This window comes from Cygnus olor, chromosome 2 (genome assembly GCF_009769625.2).
Source record: "Cygnus olor isolate bCygOlo1 chromosome 2, bCygOlo1.pri.v2, whole genome shotgun sequence".
NCBI classification, from domain to species: domain Eukaryota; kingdom Metazoa; phylum Chordata; class Aves; order Anseriformes; family Anatidae; genus Cygnus; species Cygnus olor.
The window spans coordinates 16,477,338-16,483,604 of NC_049170.1; the positions used below are offsets into that span (position 1 = coordinate 16,477,338).

The following is a 6,267-nucleotide window of genomic DNA, read 5'->3' on the forward strand; positions in this document are numbered from 1 at the left end:
AAATAATGGTACATGTTTACACACAACACAATGGCAGCAACAGCCAAATGCAGGTCTGGCGAATGCACTACAGCTGCTCCTTCCTTCAGACGAGGCACAGCCAGCAGATACAAAAGAGTTCATATTCACAAAAATATGGCTTTCATCTTAAAAAGCAGCAGCTTGGTTTCCAAAATAGACAGCTGGCCCTCCAACTGGACTAAACGGTACGGTATTCTCTATTAGAAGTTGCCCTTTAAAACAGGTCTGGATTAGGGTCATAGAGCTTTCCAAACTTCTGCTTTACCACCAACAGTTACCAAAAATGCTTTATTCAGACTAACAGGCTGCCATCTAACATTTAAAAGTTTCTCCCATTACAGTATTTTCCAGCTAGTGCCAGGAAGACAGCAAACTCTTAATACAGACACTGACTGCTAAAGTTAGCTATTCACTTGAGAGAAAGAAATGTTTGGTGTGCTAGAAAGCAACGTTTAAATAAAATAGACCATTTCACAGCTTTTTTACACTGGTTTTGCACATTAGTGTAAAAGTAAGTTGGTACCTGAAGACAACACGTCCCCCTGCCTGCACTAGAGGGCCAGTCCTTGTTTACTGCTGGCTGTGCAATGACAGATAACATGTTGCAAGGAGCGCTGCCTGGTTTCACAACTGCCATCCGAGTACATGATTTTGTACGTGACCTTGCACAAAAATTGCATCACCTCAGTTCAAGTGATCTTCCCAGTTTTCAAGTCTCGGAAGCAAAGTATCAGTGGTACCATCTTTCTTGCTGAAGACAAGCCATGATTAACTAGTGCTAACAAACTGGCTACTATTTTATACAGTAACTGTAGCACTTCTAATTATGCTAGGCACCAAAACAGTTAGCAGCGGATTGAGACATTCCATTACATCTTGATTAAAAACAGTACAACTCAAAGGGAAGATTTTTTGAGCAAGAGAAGGAGACAGTATCGAAAGATTTCCTCTTCGACTTCCTCTGCACATAACTATTAAGTTTAAAATCCCAGTTAAGAGCTATCCAGAGTATGATAGTTAAAACTGGACCAAGACAGCTGTCATAGCAACAAAGACAGATGCAAGCACAATTTTTAACCTCCTTCCCTTTTATAAAGAAAAGTGCTACTAATAGCCAACACAGAAAGGATTTGGAAGTAGGGGTTGTAAGACTCTTTTAATTGCCACTCTGTCAGTGGCAAGTGTGTGTCTCTGCACACTTACCCAACAAAATGCCACATCCGTACACTTCAGTTTCAGACTTCTGATACAGACTTTCTAGTGAAATCCTTTTGTGAATTAAGCCATATTTCTAAGAATTTCCTCACCTAAATAGAACCTATGTGCTCAATAAGGAAGGAAAATAGAGTAGAGCCTTGAACCACAGTTACAGAGAAGATATTTCTGGTACCAAAATACTGTTGTGCTACAGCATGGTGCCCTTCCTGGAGGCAAAGCAGTAACAGGCATGCTACCCTCACCCTAACATTTGTAGAGGTAAAAAGACAGATTTGCTCTTCCAGCTGCACTTGGTACTAGCTGCACAGCTGCTAGTACTGCCACGTTGTGGAAGAGGGAGTGATGTCTCCTATCTCCAAGGGACTAACATTGTTGTCAGTTGTGGACAACGAGATCAAGTGCACCCTCAGCAAGTTTGCCGATGACACCAAGCTGTGTGGAGCAGTTAGTTGACACGCAGGAGGGAAGGGATGCCATCCAGAGGGACCTGGATAGGCCTCAGAGGTGGGCCTGCGTGAACCTCATGGGGTTCAACAAGGCCAAGTGCAAGGTCCTGCACCTGGGCCAGGGCAATCCCAAGCATAAATACAGGCTGGGCAGAAAATTGATGAAGAGCAGCCCCGAGGAGAAGGACCTGGGGGTGTTGGTTGACGAGAAGCTCGACATGAGTGGCAATGTGTGCTCACAGCCCAGAAAGCCAGCCGGATCCTGGGCTGCACCAAGAGCAGTATGGGCAGCAGGGTGAGGGAGGGGATTGTCCCCCCTCTGCTCTCGTGAGACCCCATCTGGAATGCCACATTCAGCTCTGGGGCTGTAAGAAGGCCATGAACATATTGCAGCAAGTCCAGATGAGGGCCACAAAGATGATGAGAGGGCTGGAGCACCTCTCCTATGAAGACAGGCTCAGGGAGTTGGGGATGTTCAGCCTGGAGGAGAGAAGGCCCCAGGGAGACCTTATAGCGGCCTTCTAGCACATAAAGGGGGCCTACAGGAAAGCTGGGGAGGGACTCTTTGTCAGGGAAAGGTTTTAAACTGAAAGAAAGTAGATTTAGATTAGATATTAGGAAGAAATTCTTTATTGGTGCTAAGGCACTGGCACAGGTTGCCCAGAGAAGTTGCAAATTCCCCATCCCTGGAGTTGTTCCAGGCCAGGCTGGATGGGGCTTTGAGCAACCTAGTCTAGGGGGTGGCATACCTGCCCATGGCATTGGGGTCGGAACTGGATGGACTTCAAGGTCCCTTCCAACCCAAACCATTCTATGGTTCTAGGACCTCAGAATGAGCTCTAGAGCACCATCTTTTTCTCCAGTTTTGAGCCAGGTCTGCTATCCAGACTTGTCCAGCTTTGAGCCCACCCCACTACTCTAGTGTCTCTGAAGTCTTGTTCTGAAAATAAAAAAGTAAAAATGAAAGCAAGAACAGGATATTGGAATGAGTTAAGACATTCATGAAGCTTAGCACAGTTTGGCAAACAGCTGATTTTTAACAGTTACAAGTAATGCACTGAGTCAACCAGCATGAGCAAGTGATACATAAATGATCCGGACCATCCATAAATTGCACTGAACCTCTCCCAACTTACTCTCCACACTTACCATTAGGGATTACTCTTTCGACCAAGACAGATCACAATCAAGAAAAAAACCACAACACCACTCCAGTCTCTAAGATTTTCTGTCAGTTAGTCTCCTGTAAACTACTTGCTGCTTTAAAAGAGAAGGTATTTATCTTAAAATTCCAGTGCTGTACTTGCCAGGTACAGACAAAATAAGTGTACTTGGAAATCATTCTTTGCTACCACTGCTCCCCTTCTTTGTAGTCAAGTCATATACCACAGTTTATTTCCACTGAAAGACTTATCGGGGCGTGCTTATATCTATCAGCAGAGGGGTGAGTTTCCATCTTTCGAAAAGTTCTCTTTAACAAGCATTTTACACATGGATGTAAATTCAGCTCTTTCACAAAGCAATTACTGTCATTATTTACTATGGAGGAACTAGGCAAACAAATCATTTAATACAACTACACAAAAGTATTATTTAAAAATTATTAGGAGGTGCATCCACACCAAAGTTTACTTGCCATAACAAAGATTTCCCTACCATGTAGATCTCCTGACAGCCATGTCCCAACAGGCTCTAAATCGTTTATACACATACCAAGTATTGTTCAAAGCAGACTTGCTTTCAGCAAGATTAAATACCTGTTCAGTTTGAACTGTCCCAGTGCCAGGATAAACTACACTCGACCAGTTCAGACAGTTATCCCACCAGGCACCAGTGGCCTTTGAAACTCCCAGTACCCCAGAATCTGCTGCTTCTGGGAATTTTGCCAGGAGCTGTGGGATAGCTCTCCACTGAAGACATTACAAATTAAATATTTTAGAAGTGTGCTTGTGTTTACATGGAGCAAGGCTGCAACAGTTCAGAATATGAGTCAGCATGGTTTGCATCCACACAGAACTGAGCAGTGCGGTTAGAAAACTATACGTTTTCAATAGAAACAAAGAGTGTGAAACGATTCCCCCAGCAGAATACACTCAGGCTGCACCTAGCAGAAGCTAACAATCACGTGAAGACAGGAATTTTGTTCAGAACATCACTGCTCGAAGGCACGCGATTTTCCTGTAGTAATTTGAAAAGTTTCTGTGCGGAACAGACGCTTCGGTCCTGCCTGCATCAGTGAGGTTAACAATGGTATCGTGGCCAGATAAACTGACAGGCACGCACATCCACACTACGATACAGCTTTTTAACTCTTATTTGCCTCATTTAAAGTGAAACACATTTCCCGTCGGGACAGTACAGAAAATAACTGAATGCATCTCGTTTCATTAATACAACAGCACCATCAAAGTCTCCAGGCAGATAAACAAAGAACTGAAACAGAGCAAACTACTCCTGTGCATCCCACGCCGTTACCTACGGCAGATGCACGGAAGGGCCAGGCCAACACCCTCTTACTGAGGCCTCAAGAGGCACGGGAGCCTCAAGAGGCACAGGAAAACAGCATGCCATACCAGGGAAGAATTTCTGGCGGCGGGAACAGCTGTCAGGGCTGCGTTGCAGGAGCTGAGCTGAACCACTGCCCCTTCCTCCCGTCTCCACAACGGGCCCCTCCGTCTCTCGCAGGCGTGGTGCACACCAGGACCGCTTCTCTGCGAACACAGAGGAAAGCGTGGACCACGCTTCCAGGCACAGGCTGGCGGACCCCTGGGACTGCGGGTCGCACAGGGCAGCACCCAGCCTGAGGACGGCACCTCCTCAGCTGGAGGTAACGCTGAAGCTTGCTGCGTCCGGCTCTGCTGTCACAAACCCCACCGGCTTCGTGAGCCTGTCAAGGGAGGCTTCCACTCCAAAGCGGCTTTTGTTTTCATTCTGAACGCGAGAGATTGAGATAACTGCAGGCTGAGAACATTTCTCAGTACGGTATAGTTCGGTTTGCTCCTAAAGAAACACACAATAAAAATAACCGGGCCGGCTGAGAACACTTTCCGTACGCTACCGGACGGCGTGCTCGCACCGGGACGGCCGTGCCCACCCGAAGGAGAGCGCTACCTCTCGGGTCACGAGATGCTACCTGAGCTAAGAGCGGTCAGCGACGCCACTGCCAGCTGTCGAAGACCTACAAAACCATCGAAACGAAGCGGATAACTCGCCCTTCCGACTCGCACCCAGCCTGCCAAGCAATCCACTCGAGTACACCCGACCTTTGCGGGACCACTTCCACCTCTCCCAGCAGCGCCCTAGCCCTGGGCCACGTGCGGGCATTAAGAGGCACCGTTCGCACAAGAGGCGGCCAGCAAGCGGCACGGGGCACCCGCGCCCTGCAGGAGCCTCCGCACCGCGCTGCTACCTGCCCGTCCTCCCGAGCACAACACTTGTTCCTCCCCAAAGCACGCCCAGCGGGGTCGGGGCAGGCGGGGGGTCCCGCTGCAGCTCGGGCACAGCCTCGGGGGGCTTCGGGGGGCAGCCTCCGGGGGCAACCCCCCGGGTGCTGCCCGTCCCCGGTGCCGCCCGTCGCCGGTGCCGCCGCCACTCACCTCGCAGCCCGCGGCTCGGGGGCAGCCGCTGCCTCCGGCGTCCGCGCCTCCGTCCGGCGGGGCGGGGACCCCTCCGCAGGGGGCGGCCTTCCTCCTCCTCCTCCTCCTCCTCCCCTTCCTCCCCCTTCTCCTCCTCCTCCTCCTCCCCCCCCTCCCCACGCGGGACGAGGGGCGGGGCTAGGCGGAGAGGGGGCGGGGCCAACGCTGGGGGTAGGACACGCCCCTCCCCGCCTTGGCCCCGCCCCCTCCCCTGCGCGCCCCCCGCCCGGCTCGCCCCGCTTCCGCGCGCCTCCTGGAGGCGCTGCCCCGCTCCTTAAAGGGGCCGCGCCCCTCAGAGCCCCCCTCATGGTCCCCTCATGTTTCGTCAACGCGCACACAGCCCCTGTGGGTGGTGCAAACGGTGTTACAGAGTGCTGCTGGGGAGTGCGGTGGGGTGAAGCCCCCCAGGAGCCCCACGGAGCGACACCTCAGAGAGCCCCGTGCCCACACTGCTGCTGGGACCCCTTTGGGGCCAGGAGCAGGAGGTGCAGAAAGTCATCGCCCCTGCTGAAGTAAATTCAGACCATTTTCCTTCCTGGCCGTGCTGGTTCAAAATCAAGGCATTGTTAGGAAGGTGCAGGAAACGTCTACGATGTTGTAGACCTTACCAAAGTAGCGCATCAAAGGTGTTGGTCCATTCAGTACAGGGTGAGCAGAGCATCCAAGTTCTCTGAGGCCAAGCAGCCCAGAAGGTATCATCCCTAGTATTATTTTAGTGACATCCCTAGTATCATTTTAGTATCATCCCTAGTGTCACATTTTAGTATCATCCTTAGTGTCATTTTAGTGTCATTCTTTTTATTTTAATCCTCTACTCGCTATCTTTTAGTTTAGGCAAACATTTCCCGAAGTGTGTTATGTGGAGTTCTGCTTCACTTGTTCTTATAAAGCAACCCAAAACGTGACCACAAAAAGAACTACCAGAGGGAGAATTGTTCGTAGGGTGT

General features: G+C 50.0%; 1 protein-coding gene across 2 annotated transcripts in view; it reads right to left on the minus strand.

The window, feature by feature from the left end:
• SVIL (supervillin) overlaps positions 1-5,405 on the minus strand; it is a 137,797-nt gene extending 132,392 nt beyond the window's left edge. For both annotated transcript variants that reach the window (XM_040546523.1, XM_040546520.1), the window contains exon 1: positions 5,282-5,405. The gene's annotated coding sequence lies outside the window, so the exon portion shown is untranslated. The remainder of the gene's footprint in view (positions 1-5,281) is intronic.
• Between the last annotated feature and the right edge of the window lie 862 nt (positions 5,406-6,267).